Genomic DNA, 25,243 nt, shown 5'->3' with positions numbered 1-25,243 from the left:
AAAGTGTAACTTCACAAGTCTGACTGAAGATGTTTTTGGTGATACAGTAACTATCGGGCAATTTGGGCAAAATCTTGATCTCAAAACGTAACACACACTCACACACTGACTGAAGATGATGAAATAATATGTTAAACAGATAGTTCAACCAAAAATAAAAGTACTCATTGACTCCCATCTTAGGAAAAACAAATACTATGGAAGTTAGTGGGTTCGAATTTAAATAATCAAATGAATCAAGATTTGCATTTCGCAGTCTTATTAGTGATTAAAAAAGTTTAAGACTAAACTATAAAGTGTGTAAACGTACTAATATACAAATGCTAAGCTTTATATCTAACTGTGCGTTCACACCAGACGCGGTAGAGGTGGCAAAAACGCGCTATGCGCGCGTAGTTGGACGCTTCAACATTTATTGTTTACTCGCTTCATTCGCGCGTGAAATTCTAGTCATTTGAGACATTCACGCGGATATTCACGTCATGGGAGGGGCTTCTTCGACTCCTCACTTACTGTAATTACGTTACTACTAAAGCAAGCTCCTGATTGGTTAACGCAGCTTGAATATCCGCCAAACCTACGATTTTTCAACATGCGTGTTTTCCGCAGCAACGCTCAACTCTATTTGCGTCTTTGCAATGACTTAAAGGACAAGTTCGGTGTTTTGCACTTGAAGCCCTGTTTTCAGATTGTTTATGATGGTTTTGACTGATAATTCGGACATAGATGCTGGCCCGAGAATTTTTGGGTGTTTGTTGTATCACCTCCCACCTCTATAATGGGTCTATAGGTGCACAGGAACAATCCTTCCTAAAATGCATTAAACTTTCGTTTACAAAGATGTGAAACTAACCGAGTGGTCAGGGGTGTTCACTGATATGCTCACACAAAAATCGCTGCAAAAGATGCTTTCCAACAGGTTTTATCGTAGTTTTTGTCCGACTCCATTGACTTGTATTAGATGTGCTGTGAGGTACGGTATTACTCCGCCGCCGGGAACGTTGTTTGTATTCTTGCCATTGGCAAAGGCAAATTATCGCCACCAACTGGGCTGGAGTGTCTATTATTCAAGCTCTCAGCAGAAGAATGTACGGGTGTGAGGCGTTTGGAAAAATAGGTCCACAAGTTTACAACGAATGCTAAAACACCTGTTGGAAAACATCTTTTGCAGCGATTTTTGTGTGAGCGTATCAGTGAACATCCCTGACCACTCGATGAGTTTCACGTCTTTGTAAACGAAAGTTTAATGCATTTTAGGAAGAATTGTTCCAGTGCACCTATACAGCCATTATAGAGGTGGAAGGTGATACAACAAACATCTGAAAATTCTCGGGCCAGCATCATATGTCGAAATTTCAGTCAAAACCGTTCTATCATAAACAATCTGAAAACAGGGCTTTAAGTGTAAAATACCGAACTTGTCCTTTAACACGTACATCACTCGCGCTTGCCGCCTCTTACGCATCTGATGTGAACGCATTATTGGGGCTTTGCAACCACTTTAGCTGTGACTATATTTACAATATACACCAGCAGAGTTGCCAGGTTTTTACTACAAAAGAGTCCTGACATAAAAATGTGTATTTTAGTCAGGGTTAATTTGCTAAAATGCGCAGTCGTGAGCTAAATATCAGATTATTGGGGTCACATTTACCCACAGACATAAAAAACAGCTCACAGCAATCGCGTTAAAGTAGCCCGCTGGAAAACCACAGACTTGGCAACCCTGCACAACAGCATTTATTGCTTTTATAAAACATAATATTTTTAGTTACGCACTAAAAGTCATAGAGTTGCTTTAAAATGTTATTTTATCTGACTCTCTTTCCTCTTTCGAAGACGTCATTAATATGCAAACTAATAATTGAGAAGATCACATGGATAAGCCGCTAAACGCTATACTTTCCCTTTAAATACACTTAATAGTCTAACTATATAAAATAGTCTACATAAAATATTTTGGAGGGTTTTGCATCTGAGGTCTTCGGTAGGTCTTTATAAATGCTATATCGTGACGTACTGCATACAGGCAAACAACTTTTTTGCATATTAGTCGACGCTATTTTAAGCTATACCTGTATATACTTTATATCAACAGTCTAAACTGTATGAATTATAGGATATTGTATATGTGCCGTGATTTTTCATGGATACAGCACTTCATAGGGATATACTTATAATTTATATAGTTTATTTATATTTAATATAATAAATGTATTATTACATTATTATTATTATTTTAATTTAAAGATTAAAATGTCTTGCATACATCAGTCTCAAATTCTTGTAAAATTATTTTCTGTCAGAAATATTTTTATTTTGAAGTTAAGAAAATGATTTGATGGCTTACTCTGTGAATTTCACCTATCATGATTTGGCTTTAACTAAATTGCCTTCGAGTGTCTAAGATGATTTGTGTACAAAACCTGCATTTTCTCTGCTACTCTTGCAAAAGTGAGCGCAGAAATGAGACAATGTTCTCTCCGGGCCATGACATAGTGCGAAAAGATGTGTGGCGTAGATGAAAAATGCAACTTCCTGTTAAGAAAGGGCCTTAACGCCGAGTCGAGGAGGCGAGTGTCTCTCTGACTCCGCTCTTGTCTCTAGACCTGCAGACACGAGATTGAGGGATTTTTTTTTTAGGTAAAAATACACCGATAACTGGACGCACTGATTAGACGAACGAGAACACGTAAGATTACATTTAAAAACCAAAAATGAGGGGGACTAAAACAGGAAAGTTCTGATGGTTAATTCAGATATGTGTCTGTTTGAAACACGACATATGGTGTCTTAGAAGAGACGTTTCAACCTTTGGCTATGGCGAGATTTTTCGGACTAGGGCCATTGATTTTGGTCCTATGCATGGCTTTGTGTAAGTACATATTTTTTGTGAACCATATAGCGGGTTTATGTGTGTGTGTATATGTGAAAATATATTTTTATGTATGTTTTTTTCAATTAACACCATTTATTACAATATCAGTAAATTTGGGCGTTGTTATTTTGGTACTTATTGTAATTAATAACTTTTTTTTATTTAATGACTTTGTATAAAACGGTTCATTTTTGCTAGTTTTCCTGTCGGGAATTGTATACCGGATCAAGATTAGCCAGTATTTGTAATTAATTAATTAATTAATTAATTTACTTTTTTAGATTAACTACTGTATAAGTACTGAAATAATGAATGAACAGAATATATATATATATATATTGTGCCATTATATCTCGACAGATTGTAAAAATAATAATCAGATCCAAGTTTATAAATGCGAGACTGGCACATATTTGTATGTTTTTACTAAAATACAGTTAATTTACTGTTTTCATTGGTTGACACAAAAAGGAGAAATTCTTTGTCTTTAGTCAAAAATGAGAAGTTGTAGTTTTGTTAAGCATCGCTGTGATGACAAACTCATTAAATATCATCGAAGAGCACCGTTTGAAGCATTTAGCGTGTAATTTTCCCTAATCGTACATGGCTAGACATTTGTGAAGTGTGATGGATGATAACTTTGATTGTTACCTGTTGAATCTGTCAGAGATAAGGCTGATGTTTGGGCGTGTCCCCTTCTTAAAGTTTTGCTAGTTTGACTGGGGTTCAGAGTTTGAGCTGTCAATCTGGCCTGAACGGGACGTTTTGTTGGATGTTGTTTGCGGCTTGTTGTTTTAAAACATGAAACTGTCATGCATTGTTTAATACAAATGTAAATTCGGTTCAGCAAATCTATATATATGAGTCACGGATCGGCTACTACAGGTTTTTTTGATGTTACGCTATAGATCTGTTTTAGTTTCTGGTTCTCATCAGGACGTTTCTCATCAGGAAGTAAAACCTTGTAAAGGTTTTTGGTTCTGCTTGTGAGGCATATATTTTAATCTTACTTATTAAATTAAATTATATTATTGTCTTAAGCTTTCTTTTAGGCGTCGTTACACGTATTGCATGATGCTTTTGATCATAACGCCTTGTGTTACAGGCCTCTGACCACTTCCTTGTTCCATTTCGATCTGGTTCCTGCCTTGCAAATTTCCCGGTTAAAATGATGCTCATGAGAGAAAGAGATGCTTTTTAAAGAGTTTTGACTATATATATTTGACATTGATGTGGGTTCAGAACGGATGAGAGTTTTTGTGACTGCACTGTACATGCAAATCATAAGGAACTTAGAGATCGAGATATTGGCCGACATAAGAGACTATAAGCAGCATCATGTGAATGCATTTTATTACTTTTTATGAATGGACTGAATCAATCTGACTACAGGTTAAGGCAGTGGTCCTCAGTGGTCCACCCACCGTGTAAAGTGCATCCCTTTGCAACCCCCTAAATAAAATCGATAACAATCTCAAACGTACAATTTGTATTAAACAAAACATATTAAATTATACAACTTGTTGTGTAGAGTAGCATAGCTTAATGTATTGCATAAAAACCTTCTCGCACATCCCAGTTTGTGAAATTATATTAGAAAATTAACAATAAAATAAATTATCTTTATTAACTCATATTTCTGGTGTGATAAATTGTGCAGCGTGCGTCATCTTTAAAGATAAACATTACGTTGTAATCTTTAACCAAAAAGTGACAACTTGTTCTTCGGCTGCGGTTTTTGATTAGGTTTATTGATATGTATTTAGGCAAATGTGTATTTAGTCACTCATTTGGCAAACTAATATTTGATCTTCCTATGTTCTGGTGTATGACAGCCAATCAGTTCCCACTGTATAAAACAAGCTCCGCCCCTTACACATATTTTATTGCTGAATCCAGTGTTGCTTTGAAAAATACATCACACTTAAATGTGTTTGTGAAGAGATAAAAACTGTTCATTTAATCATTAACAATCAATAATTATTTTAGCATTTCCTCTTTGGTAAATATTCGGCTCTTCCGGTTTGATACAATAAATGTTGTTTCATAATGCAATATTTGTGTTCAGTCTTCATACTAGATATCTGTGCACAAAGACTTTTTTCATATGCAAGTCGTGAGATTTATAAAAACATTTTTTGAAAAAGTATTGATTGCACAGACCTTACAATCAGGTATGTAATGTAATAACTCATGAGAACAAAGATGAAATGCTTTAACTAGGTCTGTATTGCATTATATTAACCAAAAGTGTCACATGCCTAATTTTAGGTGTTGTGTGGCTGCTATGGCGTGAGATGAGAAACACAGTTTTACCACTTTGTCTGCAATCAGACAAAAGCGGACAAAGATGACTGCAGTAGAAATGTAAAATGGGCACATGTGTGAGGTTTACGTGTAGAACAAAACCAGGATGACATGTTAGACACCAATGTTAATTAGGTTAATAAGGTACTTAGTTAATCAAATAATCCAGATATTTCCAAGCTGTTACTGGGGCAGTACCCTTATATAATGGGCCTAATATGTACCATTTAGGTACAGATATGTATGGTACCCCTACTGTGTGTACACTTGAGATACTAATATGCCTTCTTTGGTACATTTGAGGTACTATTATGTACTCTTTAGGTACAAATGTGTACTTTTTGAAATGCCCATTCTCCCTCACAGTGTAAACACGCTGCTTTACCGTAAAATAGCCAAACTAAAGTGCTTAATAATTCCTAATTTTTGTCTTGGCAAAACAACAAATTCAAAACAAGGGTAAAATTAAGTTTAACTGCTAGATTAACGTAATAAAAAGAGGTGCCAACTGGCATTTTTTGCACTTTTGCATCCACTTTAAATTTGAGGGACATGGATTAGCTTAAGCCAGGACTAGGCCTTAGTTAAATTAGGATATTTAAGTCATTTTTAAAAGCATAATTTATAAATAAACACTACTGGTGCGCATTTTCAGACACAACACTAGCACTGACATATTTTAAGATATTTCTAAACAAGTTGTTTTCGGTCAAGACGACACTAACATTTAAGTTAGTCTGGGACTAGGCTTTAGCCCTGTCTGGGAAACCGCCCCTAAGGGGTGGTTTCCCAGACAGGGATTAGTTTAAGCCAGGACTAGGCCTTAGTTTAATTAGGAAATATAACTTGATTTAACAAAACATTACTTGTGTGCTTTTTGAGACAAAACAAAGGGCACTGATGTATTTAAAGATATGTCAGTGCAAGTTGGTTTCAGTTTGGGCAGCTCTTACATTTATTTTAGTCTAGGACTAGTCTAATTCCTGTCCCGGGAACCGCCCCTAAGAGTTTAAACTCTTAAAACCTAGCTAGTTATCTTTAAATTAAAGATCTGCTATAACAACAACAACCATACGTTTATATACAATTTATGGTAACGCTTTATTTTATAGACTGCAAAAAATGATTTTCAAGAAAAAAAAAATTCGTATTTTTGTCTTGTTTTCAGTAAATATCTAAAAATTCTTAAATCTAGATGCTTTTTCTTGATGAGTCTAGTTTTTAGACCAAAAATATCAAATTTAAGTGATTTTGTGCATAAAACAACCAAATAAATTTGACAATGGGGTAAACAAAAAATCTTAACCACTAAATTCAAAAAAAATTTGCTTACTCCATTGGGAGATTTTTTGCTTGTTTTATGCACAAAAATATGTTAAATTTGATATTTTTGGTCTAAAAACTAGACTTATTTTCTTGGGTCATCGAGAGGAAGCGTCTTAATTTAAGAATTTTGAATATTTTACTGAAAAAAAAAACACTAAAAAATGTGTGTAGTGTCTTTGGTACATTAGTTACATATTCTTACTACAGTAATAATGTTTAATTATGCATAATTACATGCAACTAACCCTAAACCGAACCCTGATCCTAACCCTATAGTAAGTACATGTTGTTACTTTTTATTACTTAGTATTTAATTATATAATTACACTCCAACATGGACACTGTAAAATAAAGCCCATTTTATTTTTCTTTAAAAGACTCAGAAACAAAATATAAAAATTGTTAGACCATTAGTGACTATTTTAGTATATGATATACGCCGTACCTTTCCATAATTTGCCATAATGAAAGTCATATTTAATACTAAATGTACTAAACGTGCATCATCTTATTCGAAACAGTCAGTGTGTAGATTTTTTATCATCAAAAGTGTTATCAATGAATACTATAATATGTTCAAACACATAATATCATTACAAAGCTGGCATTGAAGCGGGCAAGAAGCATTCATCTTATGAACTGCATGTGCAGGCTGTTAGTCATTATTCTCATTTTGTCATTTCGTTCCATGTAATGGGTGGACCTGCTAAAAAAGCTGCAGCACAATGCATGCATCTCGAGCTGTGAACCGAGTAAAGCCAAACCACATCCGGGACCAAAAAAATTACTGCCACACGGACGCTTCTTAGAATAAAAAAATGCCGTCATAAAAATGTATTTTATAGTTTCGCAAAATACCAAATCTTATTAAGTCCCGGTCAACAGCATCAATCATTATAGATTGAGTTTATATGCATATTCGTGACCCAACTCTTTTGTTGCTTGATTGGTTGACCACATCTGTATTCATACTATTTGCCACTATTGTAGCAGACAGCCTGTTATCATTTCTAAGTCTATAAAACTTTAAGTATCTATTTAGGTACACACAGTAGCATTACCGCACCCCTCCGAAACTGGTGTTTAAGTTAGGCGTCTGTAGATTTGCAGAAAGCAGATATTCTTACAGTATATCAAGCAGAACAGAAACCAAAATGTCTTAGCCGGGGTGAGGGGGAAGGGTTTTGTCAAAGCTACAGGAAGCTGTGGTTGAGAAACTGAAATAGTTGTGCTCGGCGTTTCCATGGCAACCAGGTCGCGCCACACGCTAGTCACTCCCTTCTCTTTTTTTTTGTGACATGAAGACGATGGTTTGCAAGGAGCTGACCTTTGTGTTTGGTCTCTAAGAATATCATTGCATGAGAAAATAATGTGACTTGCTTTTAAAAGTACACTTGTTAACTTTTCAGTTGTTACAGTCCAGGCCTATCTGCAGTGGTTAAATAATGGAAAATGATATCATTGCTGTTATTGTCAGTGTTAGTTTTTGTAGATCGACTGGTAGAGCACAGCATAAGCAAAACTGAGATCGTGGGTAAATTCCCAAGAAACATGCAAACTGACAAATACAGAAGTAGCATGTGCTTTAAGTCACTAGTGCAATGTGTATGCAAGGCTTACGTCATCCAAGCTTTTGCCATCAGAGAAGATTTTGTTGAAAAGTGCGTAACTTGCCAAAGAAAACCACATTGCAGGCTGGCTTTATCTAAAGTAACATGAGTCAAGTCATTTGGTTCAGTCAATGAAATCAACTTGTTTTACTCTGGCTGTATTCAGTTGTCATCATTATTGTATTATGACTTTTCTGTGTAATTCTGTTTTTGGTGTATATCTTTGAGTCCAGTTTAAACGTTGTTTGTATTAATTAGGTGGCATATTTGGTGACCCAAACAACTCCAATAATTCCAACAACTCCAATAATCACACTCAAACCACTCTCAGTCCCCAAGCACCCGTTAAAGGTAACCATGACAACAGCATCACCTCAACAGACACACATTCAAGTCAATCTATCTTATGACCTCTGACCTCCATCTTCTTATCTCTCTGCATTGCATGCAAACTCAACACCACACGCTGCATCGCTTGCTCTTAAACACACACCACTATCATTCATTAGCAGGAAAACAAGACTGAAATATTTGTGCCTCATGGGAGATTACATTAAACTCTCATTATGAAATGTTAAATATGGCCTTTTTGACTCATGTCATATGAACAAACCGGAAAACAGGTCTCATCACTTCCGCTTGTCGAGAAACGTTAACAGCACCATGAACTGATGGCAGTATCTATAATGTTTTGTATCTAGCTTACCTACACTCTTAGAAAGGATGTGTTAAAACTTTTTGTGTTAAGATTTTAACACATTATGTGTAATTTTAACACATTATGTGTGTAATTTTGTGTTGATTTTGTGTTAAAATAAAAACAAGTTGTGTTAATAGTAACACAAAATGTGTTGTTTCAATAATAACACAGAGATGGGTGGATTCTGGGACAATGCATGTATTGTGTTGTCCCAGAATTAATGTGTTGTTTTTAACACATCCGTTCTAAGAGTGTAGAGATGTTTTTTTTTTGTTGCATTTAATCTGTTTTAGTATCCAAATGTGACCCTGGACCACAAAACTAGTCGTAAGAATATTTTTTATTCTGAAATCATCTGAAAGCTAGGTAAAAATGTTTCATTGATGTGTGGTTTGTTAGGATAGGACAAAATTTGGTCGAGGTATAACTATTTGTTATAGAGTGCAAAAATTTTAATATTTTAAAGATAGAGAAAGATTTACAGATCTTTATTTATTCTTCACGTCATTCCAGGATCTATGGCTATATGCATGGTTAGAACTGGTTAATTCATACACAAGTTGATCCACACAAGTTAATCCATACACAGGTTTGGGAAGGGGCAATTTGTTATCTTCAATTTAGCTAACTTGCATTTTTTGGCCTGTGGGAGGAAGCCGGAGTAAACCCATGCTGACACAGGGAGAACATGCAAACTCCACATAGAAAGGCCACCTGTGGCACCTAGGGCTGGGCAAAAAAAAATTGATTTTTCGATTAATCATTTTTTAAAACATGGTCGATTCAGAATCGATTCTCAAAGAGCAGAATCGATTTTTTTCTTTTTTTTCTGCAAACGTTGAACGTAAGATTAACGTTAATCAAATTACAAGTCTTCTTCACTAGATGTCACCCTCTTTTTTGCCTTTGCGGGATGTTACCAAGGAGCCTGTTATTCTTTCATTCAGTGCTTAAAATGGTGGTTTTAGGTGCTTCATCGTTGTTGATGCCACCTTCAGATAAAAATAAAGTATATGGAAGCATTTTAGATTTCGCAAGCAAGACGACAATGATAGTGTTGTGGCTTTAAATTTATTTTTATTAATTACCCACTTGTAAACTTCTGTTCACTGTTATTTTTAATTTATATAGTATTTGTATTAAATCTATATTCATTGAGTTGAATCAAGAATCGAGTGTAAAAACCGACCCGAGAACCGTAATCAAAAATTGAATCAAGAATCGAAATCAAATCTATTTGATAGCTTGTGAATCGAAATTGAATCGATCCGGAACATCTGAATCGATACCCAGCCCTAGTGCCACCCCATTTACAGTTCAAAGTCCTTGGAAACACATTGTTACTATGTTTGTTTTAGCTCTCTCTACTGGCTTGCCGCTGTAATGACTGAATGGTTCAATTGTAAGCTTTTACATAAAAAACTTGAATGGGAAATCTCCAAAAAGCGACTAACGAATAGTTTGTAGGTATGTTTCTGGCAAATTTTGCTCACGATTTTGCTACATCTACTTACAAAAATACAGTTTTGATACATTTTGGGTAGAAAATTTACAAAATATCTTCATGCAACACAATCTTTACATAATACACAAATGATTTTTGGCAAAAAAGAAACATCTATCATTTCAACTCATTCAATGTAATTTTGGCTTTTTTTTTACAAATATACCCGAGCGACTTACGACTGGTTTTGTGGTAGCGGGTCACAAATGTCAGTAAAAAATAGAAATATAATAAAACTTCACCCACTTATGAAATCTGTATGCGGTGGACATCGGTTGTGCTTATCTTTGGTAGCTTCTTTGAAGGCATCTTCAGTAAAGCACATGCAAAATAACTAAACCGGAAGTGATATGACCTGTTTTGCAGAATATGGAAGATTGTTGGGCAAAAAAAACAACATTACTTTGAAGTTTAGATTGATACTTTATTATATATGTATATGTATGTTTTGAAGGGTTTTACCATGAAGTTGATTCAATATAATCCTTGAATTATAGAGAAACAATACTGCTAACAGGTGTTAACACAAACGCTGTTAAAAGCTTGTTAGGTGGCTTATTGTAATTTGATAACCATTTATGTTAAAATTAATAATGTTGTATTTTACAGTTAACCCAGATGTTACGCAGGCAGGTATGTGTTTTCTAAGCTACTTTAATAAAATGCATATTCAATATAATAAATAATTTAACATAGAAAATCAGTGATCATTGGCATAATGAACATAATAAAACACATGACTAATAATGTTATATTTTACAAGTACCAATGGTGGTTAGTGTCATTTTATTTCTGATGTTGTTTCTTTTTATATAAACTCTTAATTTCTCAGCTAATGTGTAAAGCTTGTTAGGTGGCCTATTGTAATTTGATAATAATTCATGTAAATTAAATAATGTTTTATTTTACAGATTCCCAAGATGCATCGAATGATGGTATGTGCCTTTCTACATTAATTGCTACTCGTTACACTTTTATATAATGCGTAGGCCTATTTAATATAATAAATAATTTTACGTAGAAACTCTGTAAGCAAGTGACATTAAATTATCTTTTAAACACATGACTAATAATGTTATGTTTTACAGGTAACAATGGTGGTAAGTGTCATTTTATTTCTGATGCTGTGTCTTTTTATACAAACTTTTATTTCTGTGCTATAGTTACACATTTAACATGTGCCCAAAATACTTTAAAAAGTAATGTGCTTTAATGTTTTCTCACTGTACAAACCTACTTAAAAACCTATGCTTATAGGCACTGATAGCACAACTTCCACTCATCCAATCACAACTGCAAAAATCATTCCAGGTAAACCTGTCATCATTTCATCAATCTTACACTCTTGCATTTCTATTCTTTCACTCATCATCTCTCCATACTCTGACCTCCATCTTCCCATAATGCTTTGCTACACTCACTACCACTGAGCTTAAGTCATTTTTGAAATGGATGGTTAAAAAGTAGTGAAATGTACTTGTTTAACCATTGTTTTAAGGTAATGTCTTAATCTGATCTTCAGAAAAGCCTAAATGTACTCTAATGATAAAATAAACATTTAATTTGTTCACTTAACCATCATCATGTACCAATAGGGGATAGCTCTGGAAACAAAAATGTGGATGACAAAGCAGTCAAACCCGCACTCACCACCTCACAACCTTCAGGTAACAACAAACGTCCCAGAGATAACAGTGTGTTTATTAGAGAGTTATAGTTAACAATACATGTCCACATGTACCAATAGGGGATAGCTCCGGAAACAAAATTGTGGATGACAAAGCAGTCAAACCCGCACTCACCACCTCACAACCTTCAGGTAACAACAAACGTCCTAGAAATAACACTGTCATATGTGTTTATTAGAGAGTTATAGTAAATGTTCACAATACATGTCCACATGTACCAATAGGGGATAGCTCCGGAAACAAAATTGTGGATGACAAAGCAGTCAAACCCGCACTCACCACCTCACAACCCTCAGGTAACAACAAACGTCCCAGAGATAACAGTGTGTTTATTAGAGAGTTAAAGTTCACATTACATGTCCACATGTACCAATAGGGGATAGCTCCGGAAACAAAAATGTGGATGACAAAGCAGTCAAACCCGCACTCACCACCTCACAACCTTCAGGTAACAACAAACGTCCTAGAAATAACACTGTGTTTATTAGAGAGTTATAGTAAATGTTCACAATACATGTCCACATGTACCAATAGGGGATAGCTCTGGAAACAAAAATGTGGATGACAAAGCAGTCAAACCCGCACTCACCACCTCACAACCCTCAGGTAACAACAAACGTCCCAGAGATAACAGTGTGTTTATTAGAGAGTTATAGTTAACAATACATGTCCACATGTACCAATAGGGGATAGCTCTGGAAACAAAAATGTGGATGACAAAGCAGTCAAACCCGCACTCACCACCTCACAACCTTCAGGTAACAACAAACGTCCCAGAGATAACAGTGTGTTTATTAGAGAGTTATAGTTAACAATACATGTCCACATATACCAATAGGGGATAGCTCCGGAAACAAAAATGTGGATGACAAAGCAGTCAAACCCGCACTCACCACCTCACAACCCTCAGGTAACAACAAACGTCCCAGAGATAACAGTGTGTTTATTAGAGAGTTATAGTTAACAATACATGTCCACATGTACCAATAGGGGATAGCTCCGGAAACAAAAATGTGGATGACAAAGCAGTCAAACCCGCACTCACCACCTCACAACCCTCAGGTAACAACAAACGTCCCAGAGATAACAGTGTGTTTATTAGAGAGTTATAGTTAACAATACATGTCCACATGTACCAATAGGGGATAGCTCCGGAAACAAAAATGTGGATGACAAAGCAGTCAAACCCGCACTCACCACCTCACAACCCTCAGGTAACAACAAACGTCCCAGAGATAACAGTGTGTTTATTAGAGAGTTATAGTTAACAATACATGTCCACATGTACCAATAGGGGATAGCTCCGGAAACAAAAATGTGGATGACAAAGCAGTCAAACCCGCACTCACCACCTCACAACCCTCAGGTAACAACAAACGTCCCAGAGATAACAGTGTGTTTATTAGAGAGTTATAGTTAACAATACATGTCCACATGTACCAATAGGGGATAGCTCCGGAAACAAAAATGTGGATGACAAAGCAGTCAAACCCGCACTCACCACCTCACAACCCTCAGGTAACAACAAACGTCCCAGAGATAACAGTGTGTTTATTAGAGAGTTATAGTTAACAATACATGTCCACATGTACCAATAGGGGATAGCTCCGGAAACAAAAATGTGGATGACAAAGCAGTCAAACCCGCACTCACCACCTCACAACCCTCAGGTAACAACAAACGTCCCAGAGATAACAGTGTGTTTATTAGAGAGTTATAGTTTACAATACATGTCCACATATACCAATAGGGGATAGCTCTGGAAACAAAAATGTGGATGACAAAGCAGTCAAACCCGCACTCACCACCTCACAACCCTCAGGTAACAACAAACGTCCCAGAGATAACAGTGTGTTTATTAGAGAGTTATAGTTAACAATACATGTCCACATGTACCAATAGGGGATAGCTCCGGAAACAAAAATGTGGATGACAAAGCAGTCAAACCCGCACTCACCACCTCACAACCTTCAGGTAACAACAAACGTCCCAGAGATAACAGTGTGTTTATTAGAGAGTTATAGTTAACAATACATGTCCACATGTACCAATAGGGGATAGCTCCGGAAACAAAAATGTGGATGACAAAGCAGTCAAACCCGCACTCACCACCTCACAACCCTCAGGTAACAACAAACGTCCCAGAGATAACAGTGTGTTTATTAGAGAGTTATAGTTAACAATACATGTCCACATGTACCAATAGGGGATAGCTCCGGAAACAAAAATGTGGATGACAAAGCAGTCAAACCCGCACTCACCACCTCACAACCCTCAGGTAACAACAAACGTCCCAGAGATAACAGTGTGTTTATTAGAGAGTTATAGTAAATGTTCACAATACATGTCCACATGTACCAATAGGGGATAGCTCCGGAAACAAAAATGTGGATGACAAAGCAGTCAAACCCGCACTCACCACCTCACAACCCTCAGGTAACAACAAACGTCCCAGAGATAACAGTGTGTTTATTAGAGAGTTATAGTAAATGTTCACAATACATGTCCACATGTACCAATAGGGGATAGCTCCGGAAACAAAAATGTGGATGACAAAGCAGTCAAACCCGCACTCACCACCTCACAACCCTCAGGTAACAACAAACGTCCCAGAGATAACAGTGTGTTTATTAGAGAGTTATAGTTTACAATACATGTCCACATATACCAATAGGGGATAGCTCTGGAAACAAAAATGTGGATGACAAAGCAGTCAAACCCGCACTCACCACCTCACAACCCTCAGGTAACAACAAACGTCCCAGAGATAACAGTGTGTTTATTAGAGAGTTATAGTTAACAATACATGTCCACATGTACCAATAGGGGATAGCTCCGGAAACAAAAATGTGGATGACAAAGCAGTCAAACCCGCACTCACCACCTCACAACCTTCAGGTAACAACAAACGTCCCAGAGATAACAGTGTGTTTATTAGAGAGTTATAGTTAACAATACATGTCCACATGTACCAATAGGGGATAGCTCCGGAAACAAAAATGTGGATGACAAAGCAGTCAAACCCGCACTCACCACCTCACAACCTTCAGGTATCAACAAACGTCCTAGAAATAACAGTGTCATATGTGTTTATTAGAGAGTTATAGTAAATGTTCACAATACATGTCCACATGTACCAATAGGGGATAGCTCCGGAAACAAAAATGTGGATGACAAAGCAGTCAAACCCGCACTCACCACCTCACAACCTTCAGGTAACAACAAACGTCCTAGAAATAACAGTGTGTTTATTAGAGAGTTATAGTAAATGTTCACAATATCAAATGGTCATCAGTGATCTTTTATTATAGGCAAAGGCCTCTCACACTCACGCACTCCTTCACAGACCTCAAAAACAGAAGATGAAGGTAATGCTCCTTCCTTTACAAAATATCTTTTGACCACTTAATATTACTACAGTACATTTCAGTGTCAATTGTTTTACTGTAGATTTCAACATTTTAGTGTCGTTTCTGTAATCTTAGTTTTAGTAAACTTGATTAAGTCTTGTGTCTCAGATATTTCTCCTGAGAAAAAGACCTCTAAAAGAGTTTCAGAAGAGACTTCAACAACCTCACAAACTGAACTCAGATTTCATTCCGCAATCAAAAGTTTTTATCATTGATGATGTCAATATGAATGTTGACATTTCTCTTATATCCATATTTGACCTATACAATCTTCACTTTACTTGAAGAGGTGTTCATAAGACTCACGTGCTAAATAGCACTAAAAGTGGTTCACTGGCTAGTAATCATAGGGAACCATTTTAAGTGCCATATAGCACCTTTTTAGTACCTGTGTAGAACCTAATTGTGCTATATAGAACCATATCTGGTGCTATTGTGGTGCTATATCACCCCCAGATGGTTCTTCATAGGTGCTTTATAGCACTAAAAATGGTTCCCATATGATTAGGAGCTTTTAGTGCTATTTAGCACTATTTTTTAGTGTTTGTTTTTTTGATAATTTTCCCGCTATGTCATATTTATGACAAGTTATGTTGTCTTTGTAATGTCAAGTTATGATGTATTGGTTTATGTCAAGTTGTTGTAACAAAGACATCTCAAACAATATCATCTTTGCATTAAAAATTACATGATTGAGCGAATGACACTTAATGATATTTGTCACAAAATATCCTTCATGTCCATGAAATGTGTCATGTCGTGATTATAAAGGCGTCATGTTATGAACATCCCTTTAATTAAAGTGTTACCCAATCTTTTTTCATTTTAGAGCTCTGTACCCGTAACACATTTTAACAATTCTCTTATTTGCTTGTACTTTTAATTTCCCTAAGCATTTTTAGTAGAAACATCTGAGACTTAGGTCGATACTTAAATGAAACACAAGGTCTAATGATTTTTTACACCAAATTTAGTGTATTATGTTTCTTTCTGTTCTTATTTATTTTTGTTTTTGACTTAAATAGAACAACACAAAGTCTAATATTATTTTATATACCCACACTTGCGGTCTTGGCCACTTGAGAGCACGTGCACACGTCAGGAAGTAAGTGCACAAGACTGTCCCATGTCTTAAAACTGGCAAAGTCGGTTTAACCCACACTAAACCCAAACTACCAAAGCGGTATTCAAGGCTAAGCCTATCCCATCATGCATCATCATCTGGATGTAAATCGTAAAATTTTCGCAACACTTTTATCATTTATTCAGGGACTACTGAATAAACAATAAACTTTTATAAAGCTATATGCACACAATGCTCAATTTTTGCAAATTGTTTCTGCTTCTGAAAGTTTCACATAAGTAAAGATAATAATCTTAAAGTTCAGCAAATGTTCATTTCAGAGTGTTTATGTGTTCATTTTATTTAAAAAAATGTAAAAATCAATTAAAAGAAAATAAAAAACTATTATGTTTTGTGCAAATTGCTGCCATCAGTATTGACATTTTTACACATGCAAAGTGTGCCCCATGGAGTGAATAATGCTCCTTGTACGTTTGGGATCTTCACCCCACAAGAACACTTGGGCCAAATACAGGAAATATGTCAGGTAAGTAGTCAAGTGGCCAAGTGCAAGACTGCAAGTGTGGGTATTTGGACGGAGGCTTAGTGTTTTAGACTTTGTTTCCTTGGGTAGAAATGGCTCGCCAATGTTACCCTTTAGAAAAACTTCTGTTGGCTGTTGAATATTCTCAAACATTGGTCCAATATAAGATGTAATAGAAGGCTGTGGCATCTTGTGTTATATTTTCTAAATCATTTCTTCACACATTTAAATGCTACTCTATAAACATCAGGATGCCTTGAATCATTTGCAGTTACTCTGCTTTTTATCTTTTGAGCAAGAACAAAAACGTTTCATTAGTATTTGGAGCCATAACTTTGTGTACATAACAAATCTGATATTTATCAAAGAAAAAAAGTGCTTTAATGATAAGACAAACATTTTATTTGATAATTTAACCATAATTATTTAACTGTAGGGTCCGGTTCTGTAGGTAAAGGCTCGACTCAGGCAAACAAAACAATCTCACCCTCACTCACCCCCACGCATCAACACACCAACAGATCTGCTTCAGATAAAGGCACACATTATCGTAAGCTTTTAATTTTGTCCATTGTTTGTTTTGTGTAATGATAATGGCAGAGTCTTTTCTTTTCCAAGCTAGTCAATAATTCACCCCTAGAGTTGTACATTAAAACCCAAGAAGCAATATCAGATCATTTAATAACATACTTTACTGTTAATAAATTTGCATTCAGCTTGTTTTATCATTTCTGTTAAGTATCACCTACACAAGGTAGAGAAAAACCCACACACTTACATGAAAGCACCATCCTCAAATCTTCTGCCTCCACAATCTCCAACACAACCTCACACGCATCCATCAGCAACATCACCACCAAACCTTCCAACACCGTCATTTCCAACACAACCTCACACGCATCCATCAGCACCATCACCACCAAACCTTCCAAATCCACCATCTTCAACACAACCTCACACGCATCCATCAGCACCGTCACCACCAAACCTTCCAAATCCACCATCTACAACACAACCTTACACGCATCCATCAGCACCACCAAACCTTCCAACACCATCATCTCCAACACAAGCTCAAACGTATCCATCAGCACCATCACCACCAAACCTTCCAATCCCATCATCTCCAACACAAGCTCACACACATCCATCAGCACCATCACCACCAAACCTTCCAACTCCACCATCTCCAACACAACCTCACACGCATCCATCAGCACCATCACCACCAAACCTTCCAACTCCACCATCTCCAACACAACCTCACACACATCCATCAGCACCATCACCACTGAACCTTCCAACACCATCATCTCCAGCACAAGCTCAGACACATCCATCAGCACCATCACCACCGAACCTTCCAACCCCATCATCTCCAACACAAGCTCACACACATTCAACAGCACCATCACCACTAAACCTTCCAAATCCACCAACACAAGCTCACCCAACACCACACACTCCACCTTCACTATACCCACACCCAGCACAAACATCACCACAGGTAACATCTCAGCTTCAAGTCTAAAATCTTTATTTCTGTTTTTGATACTTAAATGAAACAAAACTCAGCTTACTCAGCTTTTTAAACTTCTAAGCAAGATTGAAGAAAATCTTCACCATTAGTATATTGAGCCTTAACTTTATGTCCAAAACAAATCTGATATTCCTCAAAGAAGAAAAATGTGCTTTAAAGGAATATTCCACTTTCATAAAAATAAAATCAGAATAATTTACTCACCCCCATGTCTTTCAAGATGTTTGTCTTTTTTTTTCAGTCGAGAAGAAATTAAGATTTTTCTCAATTTAATAGACTTTGTTGGGCCTCAACAGTTCACAGTTTCAACGCAGTTTCAAAGGTCTCTAAACAATCCCAAATGAGGCATAAGGGTCTTATCTAGCTAAACGTTTGTCATTTTTGCAAGAAAAATAAAAAATATGCAATTTTAAACCACAACTGCTTGTCTTGCACTAGCCGTGTGGCGCGCCGGTGTGACCTTGTGTAGTGCGTAATCACGTTGAAAGTGTGGAAAAAGAGGAACGTTCAAATGTTGTTGTATGTGGAATGATACTAATTAGTGCCTTCGCTTCAGGTTATTGTTTAAAATCGTCCGCAAGTGTACGTTTCACATATGTAGCGCGTAACTTCCACATGATTACATAATACATAAGGTCACACTGGCGCGTCACACAGCTAGTGAAAAACGAGAAGTTGTGGTTTAAAAGTACATATTTTTATTTTTCTTGCTGAAACTGACGATTGGTTTGCTAGATAAGAACCTAATGCATCGTTTAGGGCCCTCTGAAGCTGTGATGAAACTGCAATTTTAGACTGCATTGAAACTGTGTACTGTTGGGGTCCAATAAAGTCTATTAAATGCGGTATATGTCGAATGTGACCCGACCAAACCGGAAAAACATGGTTGAACGCTTCCGTTTGCCGGCATTTGCTATATTTGTAGTATTATTATTTGTTATGTTCTTTTTTAATTTAATATCTTCTGAATGTATGTGAGAAGAAAATACCTTTGTCAAAAGCTAGAAATTATAAAAAAGTTAGTAAATTTTGTTTTACTTAGGTTTACGATGTTAACGAGCATATCAAATGGTTATTCTCGTCTTTGGTAGCTCCTGAAGGCTTCATGTATGAAAACAGCATCATGTAAGCATAGAGCATACAGAACTGAAAGTGATTTACTATGTTTAACACTAATGCGGAAGTAAGTTGCCCATATACCCTATTGAGTAAAATCTTTCCTAAAAACATAATTTTTCTCGGCTGAACTGAAAGACATAAACATGTTGGATGACATGGGGGTGAGTAAATTATCTGGATTTTTTATGAAAGTGGAATAATCCTTTAATGATAAAATAAATATTTTACTTTTAACATAACTATAATTATTTAACTGTAGGTTCCGGTTCTGTAAGTAAAGGCTCGACTCAGGCAAACAAAACAATCTCACCCTCACTCACCCCCAAGCAACAACATCTCAACGACTCTGATTCAGATAAAGACGAAAATAATCGTAAGCTTTTTTATTTCGTCCTTTGTTTGTTTGTTTGTTTTTTGTTGTGTAATAATAATGGCAGAGTCTTTTCTTTTCCAAGTTGGTCCTAAAGGTTTTTGCACCTCTACAGTTGTACATTAAAACATAAGGAGCAATATCAGATCATTTAATAACATACTTTACAGTAAATAAATTTGCATTCAGCTTGTATTATTTCTGTTAAATTTCACCTACACAAGGTAGAGAAAAAAACTTACTTGCAAGCACCATCCTCAAATCTTCCAACTCCATCATCTCCAACACAACCTCACCTGCATCCATCAGCACCATCACCACCAAACCTTCCACCTCCAGCTTAGTCTCAACCACACACAAAACCACACACTCCACCTCCACCATACTCACAACCAGCACAAGCATCACTACGGGTAACATCTCAGATTGAAGTCTTAAATACGTCTTATTTATTTCTGTTTTTGATACTTAAATTAAACAACACAAAGTGTAACATTTGAAATAGAGGGCTATAGCCCAAACGGACCGTTCGCTGTAGGCTTTGAAAGGGGACTTCTGTTAAAGAAAAATAATTTTGTAGGTATTATTTATGCACTAACACCAACATTACACACCAACTAAAGTTTGAAAAATGGGATCAGGAAAAACGGGACCTTTAAATTAAGAAAAATCTTGGAATGTTTTCTTAAAAAAACGTAATTTTTCTCTACTGAACAAAGAAAGACATAAACATGTTGTATGACATTGGAGTGAATAAAATATCTGGATTTTTTTATTAAAGTGGAATAATCCTTTAATAATACGATCATTTTTTATCATATACCATAATTATTTAACTGTAGGTTCCGGTTCTGTAAGTAAAGGCTCGACTCAGGCAAACAAAACAATCTCACCCTCACTCACCACCAAGCATCAACACACCAGCATATCTGCTTCAAATAAAGACATAAATGATCGTAAGCTTTTTTATTTTGTCTATTCTTTGTTTGTTTGTTTTGTGTAATAATAATGGCAGAGTCTTTCCTTTTTCAAGCTAGGCCTTAATGTTCTTGCACCTCTACAAGTGTACATTGAAACGTGAGGAGCAACAGACCATTTAACACTTTCCTCGGCAGCGTTTCACAAAAATGCCTTCCAAAATTTTTTTTTTTTTTCTAGAAATATTAAGGCTGTCAATTGATTAATATTTTAATCTAGGTTAATCGCATGGTTGTCATGAGTTTATCTCTCTTAATAATTATTTTTACATCAAGCAAGTCCTGCACTTTACTTTCTAATTCCTGCATGTTTTAAAACTGAAACCAAAATCTCAGACACGCATGTGGATGGACACGCATCTTTGTATTAGATTAAGAATTTAGGATGGTACACCTCTCAGAAAACATACAAATAAAGATCATTTTAGATGTTTAATGACTATTTACTCTCTAAGGTTGTGTTTCAATTTATTCAAAAATGGGCTAGGCCAAGGGTCAAACAGAAATTGTGCATTGCGTTGTTCGCACGTTAATAAAATGAGTAACGTTAAAATTTATTTACGTTAATGCCTTAATTTTGACAGCCCTAATAAATATATAAACATACAAAATATCAAATCAAGAAATAGACCCTCTGCTTTCAAACAAATAAACAAACAAACAAACAAAAAACTTTCACCCTTCATTTCTTCATTTATTCTCTTTTGAGATAACTCATCAATGGCGGGGAAAGAGTTAACAACATACTTAATCAGAGTGCATTTGCATTCAACTTGTTTTGTTATTTCTGTATCAGCTACACAAGGTACTGAAAAACTCACCCACTTACTTGTAAGCACCATCCTCAAATCTTCCACCTACACCATCACAAGCTCACACGCATCCATCAGCACCACCACCACAACTTCCACCTCTAAAATCTCCAGCTTAGTCTCAACCACACCCAACATCACACACTCCACCACCACCACAGTCTTACCCACAACCAGCACAAGCGTCACCATGGGTAACATCTCAGCTTCAGGTCTGAAATGCACCTTATTTATTTCTGTTTTTTATAATATAATTATTTCCCACAAAATCTGGTTAATGCTAAGTGTTTTAGACTTTGTTTCAATGGGTAGAAATGGCTCGCCATTGTTACCATTTACAAAAACATCTGTTGGCTGTTCAATATCCTCTAAGATGTAATAGATGGGTGTTGCATCTTTTGATATATTTTCTAAATAATTTCTTCACTTCTTCTGTCACACATTTAAATGCTACTCTATAAACATCAGGATGTTCTTTATTCATATGAAGTTACTCAACTTTTTCAAAGTTTTTTAAAAAGGAAAACGTCACCATTATTATTTGAAGTCTTAACTTTGTGTTCAAAACAAATCCGATATTCCTTAAAGAAGGAAAATGTGCTTAAGTGATAAGATTAAAATGTATTTGATAAAGTAACCATAATTATTTAACTGTAGGGTCCGGTTCTGTAAGTAAAGACTCGACTCAGGCAAACCAAATAACCTCACCCACACTCACCACCAAGCATCAACAAACCAACGGATCTGCTTCAGGTACCAGCGTTACACTTATATAGGCATAAATGATCGTAATCTTAGTCCTTAATGTTCTTGCATCTCTAGAGTTGTAAATTAAAACCCAAGGAGCAATATCAGATCATTTAATAACATAATTTACAGTACATAAACAGTGCATTCAGCTTGTTTTATCATTTCTGTTAAGTATCACCTACACAAGGTACAGAGAAAACCACCGACTTACTTGCAGGCACCACCCTCAATTCTTCCAACTCCATCATCTCCATCAAAACCTTACCTGCATCCATCAGCACCAACATCACCAAACCCTCCACCACTAAAAACTCCAGCTTAGTCTCAACCACACCCACCACCACACACTCCACCACCACCACAGTCTCACCCACAACCAGCACAAGCATCACTACTGGTAACATCTCAGTTTCAAATCTGAAATACACCTTATTTATTGAAATGAAACAACACAACATAATACATTCTTTTCCACACAATCTGGCCAAAACGAAGTGTTTTAGGCTTTGTTTCGGTGGGTAGAAATGGCTCGCCAGTGTTACCCTTTAGAAAAACTTTTGCTACTCTATAAACATCAGGATGTTCTTGAATCATATGCAGGTACAAGTTTCTGTGCAAGATTGAAGGAAAACGTTACCGTTAGTATTTGGAGCCATAGCTTTGAAAATGTGCTTTAGAAAAATGTGCTTTAATGATAAGATAAACATTTTATTTTTATCAGATAACCATTATTATTTAACTGTAGATTACGGTTCTGTAAGTACAGGCTCGACTCAGGCAGACCAAATAACCTCACCCACACTCACCACCAAGCATCAACACACCAGCGGATCTGCTTCAAATAAAGACATAAATGATCGTAATCTTTTTATTTTGTCCATTGTTTTTGTTGTGTAATAATAATGGCAGTCTTTTCTTTAACAAGCTAGGCCTCAATGTTTTTGCAACTCTACAGTTGTACATTAAAACACGAGGAGCAATATCAGATCATTTAATAACATACTTTACAGTAAATAAACAGACTGCATTTGCATTCAGCTTGTTTTATCATTTCTGTTAAGTATCACCTACACAAGGTACAGAGAAAACCACTGACTTACTTGCAAGCACCATCCTCAAATCTTCCAACTTCACCAACTCCAACACAACCTCACACTCATCCATCAGCACCATCACCACCAAACCTTCAACCTCTAAAATCTCCAGCTTAGTCTTAGCCGCACCCAACATCACACACTCCACGACCACCATACCCACACCCAGCACAAGCACCACCATGGGTAACATCTCAGCTTCAAATCTAAAATACACCTTACTTATTTCTGTTTTTGACACTTAAATGAAACAACACAAAGTGTAAAATTTGATTCCACAAAATCTGGTTAATCCTAAGTGTTTTAGACTTTGTTTCGATGAGTAGAAATGGCTCGCCAATGTTACCCTTTTATCCTCTAACATCGTTGATATCTTTTCTAAATAATTTCTTCAATCAGTCTGTCACACATTTAAATACTACTTTATAAACATAAGAACGTTCTTGAATCGTATGCAGTTACTCAAATTTCTGGGCAAGATTGAAGGAAAACGTCACCTTTAGTATTTGAAGATGTAGCTTTGTGTCCAAAACAAATCTGATATTCCTCAAAGAAGAAAAATGTGCTTTAATGATACCGTAAGATAAACATTTAATTTTTATCATAACCATAATTATTTTAATGTAGATTCTGGTTCTGTAAGTAAAGACTCTACACAGGCAAACCAAATAATCTCACCCACACTCACCACCAAGCATCAACAAACCAGCGGACCTGCTTCAAATGCAGACGTAAATAATTGTAAGCTTTATTTTTTCCTTTGTTTGTTTGTTTTGTGTGATAATAATGGCAGTCTTGCATTCATCTTGTTTTATCATTTGTGTTAAGTATCACCTACACAAGGTAGAGAAAAACCCACCACCTTACTTGCAAGCACCATCCTCAAATCTTCCAACTCCATCATCTCCAACACAACCACACACGCATCCATCAGCAACATCATCACCAAACCTTTCAACTCCACCATCTCCAACACAAGCTCAAACGCATCCATCAGCAGCATCGGCACCAAACTCTCCACCTCTAAAACCTCCAGCTTAGTCTCAACCACACCCACCACCACACACTCCATCACCACCATCACAGTCTTACCCACAACCAGCAAAAACATCACCACGGGTAACATCTCAGCTTCAAGTCTGAAATACACCTTATTTATTTCTGTTTTTGATATTTTAATGAAACAACACAACATAATACATTCTTTTCCACAAAATCTGGTCAATACTAAGTGTTTTAGACTTTGTTTCGTTGGGTAAAAATAGCTCGCCAGTGTTACCATTTAGATAAACTTGTGTTTGCTGTTAAATACCCTCTAACATTGGTCTAAGATAAGATGTAATAGATGGGTGTGGCATCTTGTGATATCTTTTCTAAATCATTTCTTCTTTCAGTCTGTCACACATTTAAATGCTTCTCTATAAACATCAGGATTTTCTTGAATCAACTTTTTCAAACTTCAGAGCAAGATTGAAGGAAAACATCATCATTAGTATTTGGAGCCATAACTTTGTGTCCAAAACAAATACAATATTCCATGAAAGAAAAAAA

General features: G+C 36.2%; 1 long non-coding RNA gene across 1 annotated transcript in view; it reads right to left on the bottom strand.

Annotated features, from left to right (window-relative positions):
- LOC141359331 (uncharacterized) overlaps positions 1-25,243 on the bottom strand; it is a 183,745-nt gene that overhangs the window by 14,897 nt on the left and 143,605 nt on the right. The window lies entirely within an intron of this gene.

Source organism: Misgurnus anguillicaudatus, chromosome 23 (genome assembly GCF_027580225.2).
Source record: "Misgurnus anguillicaudatus chromosome 23, ASM2758022v2, whole genome shotgun sequence".
Classification (NCBI taxonomy): Eukaryota; Metazoa; Chordata; class Actinopteri; order Cypriniformes; family Cobitidae; genus Misgurnus; species Misgurnus anguillicaudatus.
This window is presented reverse-complemented; position numbering and strand designations above follow the sequence as displayed.